Source organism: Schistocerca piceifrons, chromosome 8, assembly GCF_021461385.2.
Source record: "Schistocerca piceifrons isolate TAMUIC-IGC-003096 chromosome 8, iqSchPice1.1, whole genome shotgun sequence".
Lineage (NCBI taxonomy): Eukaryota > Metazoa > Arthropoda > Insecta > Orthoptera > Acrididae > Schistocerca > Schistocerca piceifrons.
In genome coordinates, this window is record NC_060145.1 from 240,672,324 (window position 1) to 240,685,114 (window position 12,791).

The window sequence follows — 12,791 nt, forward strand, 5'->3', positions numbered from 1 at the left end:
AGAAGGTTCCTTTGAGAACGGCACTGCCGGTTTCCTTCCGCATCCTTTCGTAATATAAACTTTTGCTGCGTCTCTAATGGCTGCACTGTCGACGTGACATTGAATAATCTTCTTCATTCCACCCTTGTTACTGTACTTAACTAATACTCGAAAGACTATCTCTTCAATGGCTACTATTCTACCAGAATAAATTAAAGTAGAACTAATGCCTTCTGTGGACTAATATGTGGTAAAATCCCACTTCTTGACTTGATAATAAACTGTAGGCCTAAGTTCTCAAATCTGCCGAGCGGGGTAACGCAGTGGTTAGCACACTTGACTCGCACTCGGCGTCCTACCATCATGGTTTACGTTTTCCGTGATTTACCTAAACCACTGAAGATAAATGCCGGAACGATTCCTTTGAAAGGACACGGCCGCTTTCCTTCTCCATCCTTACGTAACCCGAACTTGTCCTTCATGGCTAATGGCCTTGTCAACGGGATGTTAAAAACTAATCTCCTCCTGCAGTTTTCTCTCCCTCACGTAAGATTACACACAATCACTCGTTCATAGACAGATACCAGTATAAAACTGCACTAACGTTTGTTTGCATTTAGGTAGTTAAAAGTGGAATTTTTCTCGATATGGGCTAAGTTACTTTCAATTAATGTCACTATTGCAAATTTATTAACTTAAGTTACAAATGTTTGAGCAGCTGTATATGTATTGAAACTGTATTAAAGAATCATCAAGTTATTAATTGAAACTGTTGTGAATCTAATGTTAAATATCTGTAGCAAAATTCCTATTTGCAGAGTTTGTAGTCATGCAGTACAAGAATTGGTTTTTCATTACGACTGAAATGTAATGACACAGCCGAACTAGTCATTGAACAACAAAAATGTAATAACGCAGCCGAACTAATCAATGAACAAGGTAATATCATAAGTACTAAAGCAAGCTAACGTTTATTTCTACTTCAATTTTATATTTGTAATCCAGAAGAAAGGACTGCGAGTAATATTCGAACATTCTCTTTAAGGAAGTATTTAGTTTTGTTATTAATTTTAAGAATAACTGACACTGTTCTGAAGTACTTTGCTGTTATCTGTATTTAAATACTTTCAGTAGCGTGTTATTCAGTTCATCGACACCGATACGTACTAGTAATCGTCTTTTTGTTGTGAAAATGGCCGCCCAAAGATGTACAGTTCCTCTCCTCACCTGAGGCTGTAGTGATGGAGGCAGCTGAAGAAAATCTCTGACTTCTAATTCCGTAGATGCTTTCGCTGAACTCAGAAGTTGACAATGTGAGACTGCGCCTTTAGTTCAAGCAGTGAAAAATTAAATAAAAAATATTATCCTTCAAAATAGCTGTTCCAAAAATATGTTGACGACATAAAAGATAGAGCATCCGATTGGATTCAGCAGGCAATTATGGACGCCTACGCAGTCTTTTATTTATGTGGCGTGGCATCGGCTTATTCAAATTTTCACTTCCAACTGAATTACTGAGCTCCGTTTCATCTTCTGTAGCATCAAGGCTGCTTAGCAGTCACTTTCTTTTGTACCGTTCATTGTCGCTATAGGTCACCGGCTCTTTCCATCTACCAATCAAAACAAATAGCTGTCATTTTCTCCGCGCACTGTCACTGCTATTGTTCCAGACACTCAAATTTTTTTCAGACGAGAACCTGCACAATTCTTGTTCTTCTGATGACTTGATTTCTTCGCCCACTGCCGATCAGCAGTGTCTACTCTCTTGAAAAATATTCCTATATTTCGCTCTTCGGTTCTCCAGTTTTCTCTCTTCATTCTTCTGCCTCATCAGGCTCTCTTCTCGCTTCGGAGGTTTAAGACAACGACTTTTAATCGTAAAATTTAATGACTCATTACAACCTTCTCTGGGAATTTATTCATTCTGATCATAGCTGACCTTTAAAAACTGCTTCCACTGTCACAATCCTTCGACCCCCCTCTCTACAGTATTCGTTCCAACTTTTGAGTACCACAAAGAAACTACTGCCCCTCAACAAAACACAACTGTTTGTCCTCTAAGAAACTAACATGTTCTTTCTATCCATCTTTAAATTGCAGATTACCATAGTTTTTAATTATCAGGCTATAGCATTTCATACTTACAGACAATGTTACATAGGACTTTACACTTGATCGCATATGAAATATAACAGACAGAAATTTAAACACACACCAAAAAAATTAACACAAAATAAATAAAACGCATATAACATTCGAATTTGCATTAACATCTATAATCATGACTAAAGGACTGAAAGACAGGTTAGTTATGCTCACATAGGGCGCGTCTAACATTGTTTTCTACCGTAAGGCACAAAGACCCCAAGAATATTTCGCTACAGTGGAAGAATATAAATCGAAAACTGACGATTATGTAAAGTGCATGTCGTGAATCTTGTAAACAGCCGTCTCATGATGAACTTGTCAGTTCGAACCCCGTTACGGCGCTATTTACTTAAATAAATAGCATTATTAGTAGTGGCTGGTTGCTGTCTTCTTCTTTGTAAGAACAACCTATATTAATTGTACACAGCCAAGGTCTCACCATGGCAGTTTTGGACAAAATAGCTTTGTTTTTCTTTTGTTGATATTCATCTTACATCTTCTTTTCAAGACACTGTCCATTCCATTCACCTGATCTTCGAATTTCTTTGCTGTCTCTGACGGAATTACAGCGTAATCGACAAGCTTCAGTCTTTTTTTCCCCTAAACTTTAATTTCTATTTTAAGTTTTTATTTTGTTTTCTTTATTGCTTGCTCATTTTACAGACCGAATAACATCTGGGATAGGCTACAACCCTGTCTCACTCACTTCTCGACCACTACTTCCGTTTCATGTCCCTCGACTCTTATAACTGTCGTCAGGCTTCTGTGCGAGTTATAAACAGCCTTTCGCTCCCTGTGTTTTAATCTTTCTCCCTTCAGAATTTCAAGAGAGTATTCCAATCAACATTGTCCTCTAAGTCGTTAAATGCTATAAAAATATATTTGCCTTTTCTTATCTTCTAAGATAAGTCGTAGGGTTAGTATTGCCTCATGTGTTCCTACATTTCTGCGGAATCCAAACTGATCTCCACGAGGTTGGCTTCTACCAGTTTCTTAAATGCTCTGTAAAGAATTCGTATTAGTATTTCGCGACCGTGAATTATTAAACTGATATTTCGATAGTTTTCACACCCGTCAACACCTTTTTTTCTTTCGAATTAGAATTAATACTTTCTTCTTGAAGTCTGGGATATTTAGCCTGTCTCATACATTTTGCATACTAGGTGAAAGAGTTTAGCCCTGTCTGGCTGCCCCTTGGCTATCAGTAGTTCTGACTGGAGGTCATCTACTCTTGGTACCGTGTTCCGACTTAGATCTTTCACTGCTCTGTCAAATTCTTCTCGCAGAATCGTATATCGTATCTTCATCTACAATCTTGCCTTCAAGTTCGTCTCCCTTCTAGAGACCTTCAGAATACTCCTTCAACCTTTCAGCTTTCCCTTCTTTGCGGAGGGCTGGATTTCTATCTGAGCTCTTGATATTCATACAGCTGCCTCTCTTTTCTTCAAAGGTCTCTTTAATTTTGCTGTACATGGTATCTATCTATCCTCTAGAGATACACGTTCCAGAATCCTACATTTGTCACCTAGCCATTCCTACTTAGCCAATTTGCGCTTCATATCGTCTCATTTTTTAGACGTTTGTATTTTCTTTCGCCTACTTCATTTGCTGCATAGTTCTATTTTCTCTTTCTGTTAGTTAAATTCAATATCGCTTGTGTTATCCAAGGATTTCTACTAGACCTTTTCTTTCTTACCTATGTGATCCTCCGCCGCCTTAATATTTCATCTCTCAAAGCTATGCACCAGTCTTCTACTGCATTCCTTTCTCCTGTTCTAGACAATCGATGCCTAAAGCTCCCTCTGAAACTCTCAATAACTCTGGTTCTTTCAACATATTTAGGTCCAACATCCTTAATTTTCTACCTTTTTGCAATTTTTTTAGTCTATAGTTCATAATCAATAAATTGTGATAAGAGTCCACGCCTCCCACTGAAATTGCCTTACAATTTAAAATCTGGTTTCGAAAACTCTGTCTTATCATTCTACAATCAGTCTGAAACATCCCGGTTTCTCCAAGTCCCTTCCATGTGTACAATCTTATTTCATTATTCTTAAATCAAGTGTTAGCGGTGATTAAATTACACTTTGTGCAAAATTCTATCAGGTGGTTTTCTCTTTCATTCCTTTCTACCATTCCATATCCACCTACTGCTTTTCCTTCTCTTCCTTCTTTCTAATATCGAATTCCAGCCCCCCATCGCAATTAAATTTTCATCTTACTTAACTATCTGACTAATTTCTTTTGTCTAATCACACAATTCTTCAATCTCTTTATCGTCTGAGGAGTACTAGTGTGGTGAGTGTAGGCTTCTTGTCTGTCTTGGCTACGATAATACGTTCACTATGTTGCTCATAGTAGCTTATCCGATTTCTTATTTTCTTATTCACTATTCAACCTACTCCTGCAGTAGCCCTAGTTCACTTGACCAGAAGTCCTGTTCCTCGTGCAACTGTACTTCACTAATTCCCACTATATCTAACATCAACCTATCGATTTTCTTTTTAAATTTCCTAAACTACCTGCCCGACTAAGGGATCTAACATTCAACGCTTCGTTACGTAGAACGCCAGTTCTGTGTCTCCTGATGTTGACATCCTCCTGAGCAGTCCTCGCCCAGAGAACAGAATGAGGGACTACTTTACCTTCGTAATATTTTACCCAAGAGAATGCCATCATCATTTAACTCTACAGTTGAGCTGCATGCCCTCTGGAAAAATTACGGCTTTAGTTTCCCGTTGCTTTCAGCCATTCGCAGTACCAGCACAACAAGTCCGCTGTGGTAGCTTTTACAAGTTCAGATGAAATAATCATTCAGACTGTTGCCCATGTAATAAAACACTTTTACGCATTCGTCTGTCAAATACAACACGACCGCAGTGCAAAAAGGAGTGTGTCTTAGCGCTACTAACTCTAGCCGGGTACACGGTGGAGCCAGACCCACATTTGTTATGAGCAGTCCTTGCAGCCTTAGAAAACACATCTGTCTTGGGCTTCCTGACCTGTCGTTAAAGTTGGGCAACTGGATGACTTAAACATTTATGTAGTTTTTAAATGAATGTTTCATGAATTTTAAGTAATATTGTCACTCTATGAAAATGGGAGGGCATATTGCTACGTTTATTTTATAACCATGTTCTCGCTAAATTTTAATTTTGTTTGCTTTTACTTGGCAGCAAAATGTTATGGATAGTATTTTTATTGCCGGCCGGGGTGGCCGAGCGGTTTTAGGAGCTACAGTCTGGAACCGCGCGACCGCTACGGTCGCAGGTTCGAATCCTGCCTCGGGCATGGGTATGTGTAATGTCCTTAGGTTAGTTAGGTTTAATTAGTTCTAAGTTCTATGGGACTGATGACCTTAGAATTTAAGTCCCATAGTGCTCAGAGCCATTTTTGATAGTATTTTTATATTTTTAAATTATGTGAAAAGATATTAAGTTTTATTCTAAATTTTGTTAAGCGTTACGAAATAGCGAAGATTAATGTATTCACTTCAGTTAAAAAATAAAACTAATTAGTAATAATATTTTAGCGTGGGTGAACAAGAGTTCAAAAACATGTGTTAATTTGTCTTCAGCCTTCGTTCCATTACCAAGCACAACGTCAGAACTGTCACTCTGGCCGCTTTACAATTTCGAAAGCGAGTCTGATCGCCATATAACTGATCTGCTATTTTGTATGTTATGCAGGAAATGGTACACATGAGCTGACTGTGTGATAGTTACCGCACTTGTTAGTCCTCACTGCCTTCTGGATCGTTTGGATGATACTTTTCCTAAGGCGTTTTTCTCAAGAATAATTCTATCTACAAACCACAGTCAACAGTAGTTTGATCGCGACCTCCCCCAGTAGTTTTAGGTCTGCAGGAACGTTACCTGCGCATTTCACCTTATTTGACAGCAAGCCATCCTAAATTCTGACTCATCCCGCTACGTCTTCCATGTCGACACCGAATTTCTTCTTCTATCACGTCAACTTGGTTCCTCTCTCGCCCTCCCGCCGTTCCCCGTAAAGGCATTCAGTGTACTCGTTCCACCTATTCGCTCTTGTACATTTAAAGCGACGTCTTTGTGTCTAGTGTGTGCCAGGCATGTTTTGACTTTTCTATATGCTGAACCAGTCCTTCCGATGGCCATTGTTTTTCGTCTTCTTCACATTCTTTCCTGGAAGATGTCGCCTTACCCTGTGTTTCCATTTATTTCAATCTGGAGTGTTTAATATTCCTGTTTTTTGTCATTTACTCAATCTGAAGTGTTTAAGAATACTGTTTTTTGTCATTTCCTGAACATTCTTTACGTTCTCCTTTCACTGAACATCCTCAAGGATGCTTTGCAGTTAGCTTCTTTGTGTCTACAATGAAGGAAAAAATCGCATCACCAAGAAAGAGGTGGGCGGCATAAACTGAAGTGGGTAGGTGTGTTTCTACGTCTTAAAGATGATGTCTGTTTAAATTTCCAGTCAGTCGCATAAGAGTGGTCCTAGTAGCGCCACTATGGGGTTACAAGTCAGGCTTGCTTTAAATACGTGATTTAACGGTGGTGAGCACTTTGTTGGTGGTGAGCTGACGCCTTTAAGCAGACAAAGAAGCCATTATCAAAACCACATTGAATTTGAACGAGGTCGTGTACTAGGGCTACGAGAAGCTGTATGTTCCTTCAGCGATACTGTACAATGACTTGGCAGGAATGTGGCCACTGTACATAATTGCAGGTAGCAGTGGTCACGAGAGTCTACGATCTAAAGAAGACAGGGTTCCAGCTTGCCACGTGTTACTTTCAAGTGGGAAGATCATCATGTTCGATGTGAGACTCTGGCGCATGGCACTGCATTTGTAGCGGCAATCTGAGCAGCAGTTGGCACCTAAGTGACACAACGAACTGTTATAAATCGGTTACTTCAACGACAGCCCCGAGCCAGACAACCTGTAGCTTACATTCCACTGACCCCAGCCCATCGCTTTTTGCGCCTTCAGTGGTGACAAACGAGAGCACATCGGAGGGCAAGGTAGAGGTCTGTTGTATTTTCTTAAAAATGTGGTTCTGCCTCGGTGCCAGTGATGGCCGAATGTTGGTTAGACTGAGGCCAGCTGAGAGCCAGCAGACATCCTGTCTGCGCGCTAGAGACACTGACCCTACACCTGGAGCTATGGTGCGGAGTGTAATTTCGTATGACAGAAGCAGTACTCTCATGATTATCCCATGCAGCCTGACTGCAACTTTATACGTCAGTCTGGTATTTCGACTTGTGCTACTAATCATGAACATCATTCAAGGGAGGCCCGCCGTGGTGGCCGAGCGGTTCTAGGCGCTACAGTCTGGAACCGCGCGACCGCTACGGTCGCAGGTTCGAATCCTGCCTCGGGCATGGATGTGTGTGATGTCCTTAGGTTAGTTAGGTTTAAGTAGTTCCAAGTTCTAGGGGACTGATGACCTCAGAAGTTAAGTCCCATAGTGCTCAGAGCCATTTGAAGCCATTCAAGGAGGTGTTTTCCAACAGGATACGTACTCTCACTTACTGCTGTTGTAAGCCAGCATGCTCTACATAGTGTCGACATGTAGCCTTGGCCTGTTCGATCACCAGATCTTTCTCCAATCGAGCACACATGGGACAACTCCAGCGTCATCCACAACCAGCATTATCCGTTCCTGTCTTGCCCGACCAAATACAGCAGGCATGAAATTCCATACCACAAACTGACATCCGGCTTCTGTACAGCACGATGCACGCACGTTTGTATGCTTGTATTCAACATGCTGGTGGTTACACTGATTGCTAATGTAGTAGCTTTGCACCTAGATAAATGTATTCCTTAAATTTCAATACTCTACGTTAATTATTTTTTGGTGTTGCGATATTTTCTCCGTCAGCATATGTCTGTCCAACTGTTGAATTCACTATCACACTGCCTACAGCGTTAGCGAATTTCACATGTATCTCATCATTCCTTAGTAGTTCAGTATACGACTTCTTTCCACACTGATTCTTCTGGCTGATCAGCTCAAACTTCAATCCACTCTCCATCATTACTAAATTGTGGAATGAATCTGTATGCGATCACTTTACAATCCAGTGTCTCCTTACGGATTCGCTGTCTCGCCATGGTGGGATTCAGCTGGAAGCTTCCCTTGTTTCCGGGACTTTTCGAGTATATCTCCTCCTCTCGTTACTGTGGACGGTGTATTCACTATCACTAACAGAATTTTGTTTGCAGATTTGAATCAGTCTTTTTCTTCTCTCAATCGCTCTACCGAGCTCTTATACTTCCATAGCTCCGTAATGTATTCCTTCTGCTTGCATGACGTTAAAGTCACCCAAGATTATTTTATTTTCATCTCGGTTAGCATAATGAACTACACTTTCAGTATCCTCGAACATCTTCCCTATCTCCCCATCTTTTGCCTGACTTACTACCTTTGCCACTGGTTCCCTTTCGATTTTCATGGAAATAATCCTATTACTGAACTGTTCGCAGTATCTTACTCTCTGTCCTGCCTTCTTCTTATTTATGACAAATCCTAGTTCTGTATAAAGTAACTTCCACTGTAGGAAAATACCACATTTTTAAAATGTGGTCGGCTGAATTACCTGTGGAAATCCAACTTTTGTCCTCGGCTGCAGAGGATATTTTGCGATGCACATCCTGTCTCGCTACTGACTGAAGTAAAATTCTATTTTTGTGGCTCCCCCGCAGAACGCAATTGGCCATTGTTGATTGCCACGTCGTTATTTTTATCACCCTATGGTGGAAGACCGATACAGCACCGAAACCCAGATACCATTTGAGAGGTGAGAAAGGCCTTTAAAACTGATTTGCTGGATGCGAAATTGGAGTATCTCATCAATGCTTAGCTCAAAACTGGGTATTCGTCCGGTGAGATAGACTTTTAAGACAACCACCAGAAGAAAGGTGTCCGCGAAGGCGAAGGCCTAACTGCCGTTCATTAAAGACGTTACTGACCGCTTGACGGAATGGAATATCACTGTAACGTACAAATTCACTTGGAAGACACAAGAATACCTCACATCAGCCATGAATGCTCATAAACCGAAGCAAAACAAATATTTACAGGGTACTGTGTGGTTGTTGAGAGGTATAGTACTAGAAGAACGTTCGAAAAAAGCCTAGAATAACATGATGGCGTCTAGAAGTAGAGAAACAGGCAGATCATCTATTTCGAAACATACTTTTCAGCCAGGAGACCACCAGAATAGATTTGATGAGACTAAAGTTATGGGAGGCTGAAATGGAGACTATGAAATGCTACAAGGAGAAACGGTTGGGATCCTAAACACCTTAATAATTTAGTCGGAAGGAGGAGGATCTGAAATTAAGTGGTATCTGGATTCCGGTGAAGAAGAAGTGCACATACGTGCTTTGCCCTGTTAGAAAGCTTGCATCCTACAAATTACCTCTCTCCCTTGCATATGTAAAATTTGTCGCTTACCACCAACACTCATGATAGCTCGCAACAAATGGAATAAAATTTCGCTGCCATAATGTTTAATGCTCGTATTGGCTAAGTGATTCACGGTAGAGCACTCATAAGACTACTGACAGCACATTGGTTCTCAGAGATTGCGTGACGTAGATACACAGAGGAAGCTTAAACTCTACCGCCGTCGTTCATATCTCCAGCTACAAGACCTGTGAATCCTACTCCTGTTATATAACTTTTTGTTAAGTTTGACATTACTTTATTACCCCCTAAATCCTCCCCACTGACCCCTACTGTGTGTACACTGATGCTTGGATACACTTTTTCATATTTGCCAACTTCGCTAACACGTTGTGGCATCTGACATTTCACTCATTCGTAGAATATTGCCATTTCATGGATATTTTATTTCATTGCCCAAAGGTACTGTCCGTTGGCAGACATCTGCCACACATCCGCAATCTTCTTTTTGCCAATGGAGAGATCATCACACCACTTTTCATTTACAGGTGAAATGCCCTTCGGATGTTTCAGTGCCTCATGCATTTCTATACTGTTTACTGTTATTGATCCTTCGACTATTAGCAGAAATTTTTCCACCTCAGGATGAAGAGGATGCCCAGAAACCCTGTACGCTCTTCATTCTATGATACAGCCGCTGACAGAACTAGGGTGACTACTTATAAGTCTTTGTCATAGCTCATAAATTTTATTCAAAATTTAAACAGTGGTTGGAACTGAACCCGAGGCACACAACATATTTGTTATTAGGGAAATTCGCTTCTCCTAGACCTGTTCAAAATCAAATTGAAATGAAATTGGATTCAGGACCATCTTAGTCTAATTACTATTCAAAATTAAATTGAAATGAAATGCGACTGAGAAGCATTTCTTGGATGATCAGTTACCATTCAAATAGTGCATCCTCCTGGAGTCTTGCACTTCTAGTAGCTCATTTTATTTTCTCAGACGCATTTATTAGTTAGGTGTGGGGTTTAGTGTAGAAGAGTTCAAAGTAACATCAAAATATGAGAATGAAATTATAGCTCTGTAGACAACCAATGCAGCATTTTTCGTTTTTTCCCTTTTTTCCAAGATTTTGATAAGACACTTAACAGACTTGTTTATCAGGAACACCTTTCATTTAAGTATTTGCGAAAAATTACAGCACAAGTAAGATTAAAAACTACATTTCAACATGTGAAAGATATAGTACAACGATTTCTCTTTGATCGGAGTCAGTGTGCAAAGGTACAATTTTTCGAATGTTTCACCATGGCAATGCTATCACTAGATGATGGCACAAGATTTCATCACTGTATATTAATATCTTTAAGAAAAACGTAGATAGTTTGTGAGGCAGCTCATATTCAGTAAAATGTTTGCGCAACTCACAAAGTACCACAACGTTAATTCTTGCTTCTGTTTCATAATATCGATTTCATGGCAGCTTCTTATCTTTACAAGTGTGACCTTTCTATTTCAGTGCTCTGTGAAGTTGTTCTGCATTTAGGTTATATTGTCAGAAATTAAATATCTGTTAGTTTAGATTCCTTACACGCCAGAACCATGTGGTACGTTCGTATATTCGCAGTGATCGTTACCTCTGAGTTTTCAGAATGGGTGTCTTTCACAGACTTCGTTTTCAAACATTTAATGTTTGTGAATTTATGAATGCCTGCTGATTACTGAGAGGAAAGTGTGTGCTTTCACTAAATGACAAAATTTATTTAGTTACGTGGGTCAAAAAAGTATTGTTCCTGTACATGTACTGTTCGAAGCAGGATATTCCTAATCAAACGTTTTTTAACCAAAACATATTTTACAACAAAATTGTAATCAGTTATTGTTTTTTCACGTAATAATAATCGATGTATATTTGGTTCGACTGTGAAAACCAAAACCACAACGAATAGACACTGTAATCTTGTAATAGGTCTTAAGCTGAAAACCACATATGTTGTCCTCCCTACTCACTTTAAAATATAGTTATGAAGAAATGGAAGTCAGTTGGAAAATGGAAGCTATATTTAAACGGTTTCAACGTTTACAAAAAGTTTTCTTTAGAGAGAAAAGAGTGACAACTGGGCTACGTGTTTTAACGGAAGTACGTTGAAATATGGCCGAAAGTCTTCAGTAAAATGGAAAATTTCAACTCCATAATATTAAATACGCTAACAAGATGATGGTCGTCATTAAGTACTATTTGATGACTACGATCATATTGCGTTTTCAATATTATGAAGATTAAATTTTACATTTTACTGACGTTTTTCGACCATATTTCAACATATCTACGTTAAAACATGTAAACTATTTGTCATTACATCCTTCATAAGACGATATTTATATAAACATTGGAACATGGTCTAGGGGTTTCAACATACCTTCCATTCTGCAACTGACAGGCTCTTTATTATTTTTCACTGAGATCTTATCCTACAGTTACTGCTTAAACCGTGTGCAAAATTTTAAAATTTAGTTATAATTTGTTACAGTAATCCATACAATAATGCATCAAAATGATCGGTACTAAGACTTATAGCTTCCTAAAGTCACTTAAGAAAATATTGATCCGCATGTTTCCTGTGGCCACTTTGAGCTGCAGCTAATTTTAAGTACAGCGTCCAGAGGAAAATTTGGGTGTTAAAAATTGGTTCAAATGTCTCTGAGCGCTATGGGACTTAACAGCTGAGGTCATCAGTCCCATAGAACTTAGAACTACTTAAACCTAACTAACCTAAGGACATCACACACATCCATGTCCGAGGCAGGATTCGAGGCTGCGACCGTAGCGGTCGCGCGGTTCCAGATTGAAGCGCCTAGAACCGCTCGGCCACTCCGGCCGGCGAAAATTGGGTGTGATTATTAAGTGAATGTTTATGGAGCATGAAATGTAGATAATAATAATTACAATGCTAATAGCAGTAATAATACTAACAATAATAACAGTAATAATAATGAACGCAGATATAAAAAACAAACACATTTAGAGTCCAAATAAAAGTGCAGCGGATTTTACAATGCTCAACTGTGAGACCAACGATAATAGCGTATATGATAGCAACTCTGTCGGCCATATAACCTGAGGGTGTGGCAGTGCCTCTGCCAAAAGATAAAATGGTAGCATATTATTAACCTCTCGCACCGCACAAGGAATTTACAGATCTTGTAGCATTACAGAACTGATGTCTGTTGCGCAAATGCTGCAGGAGCATTTCACAAATA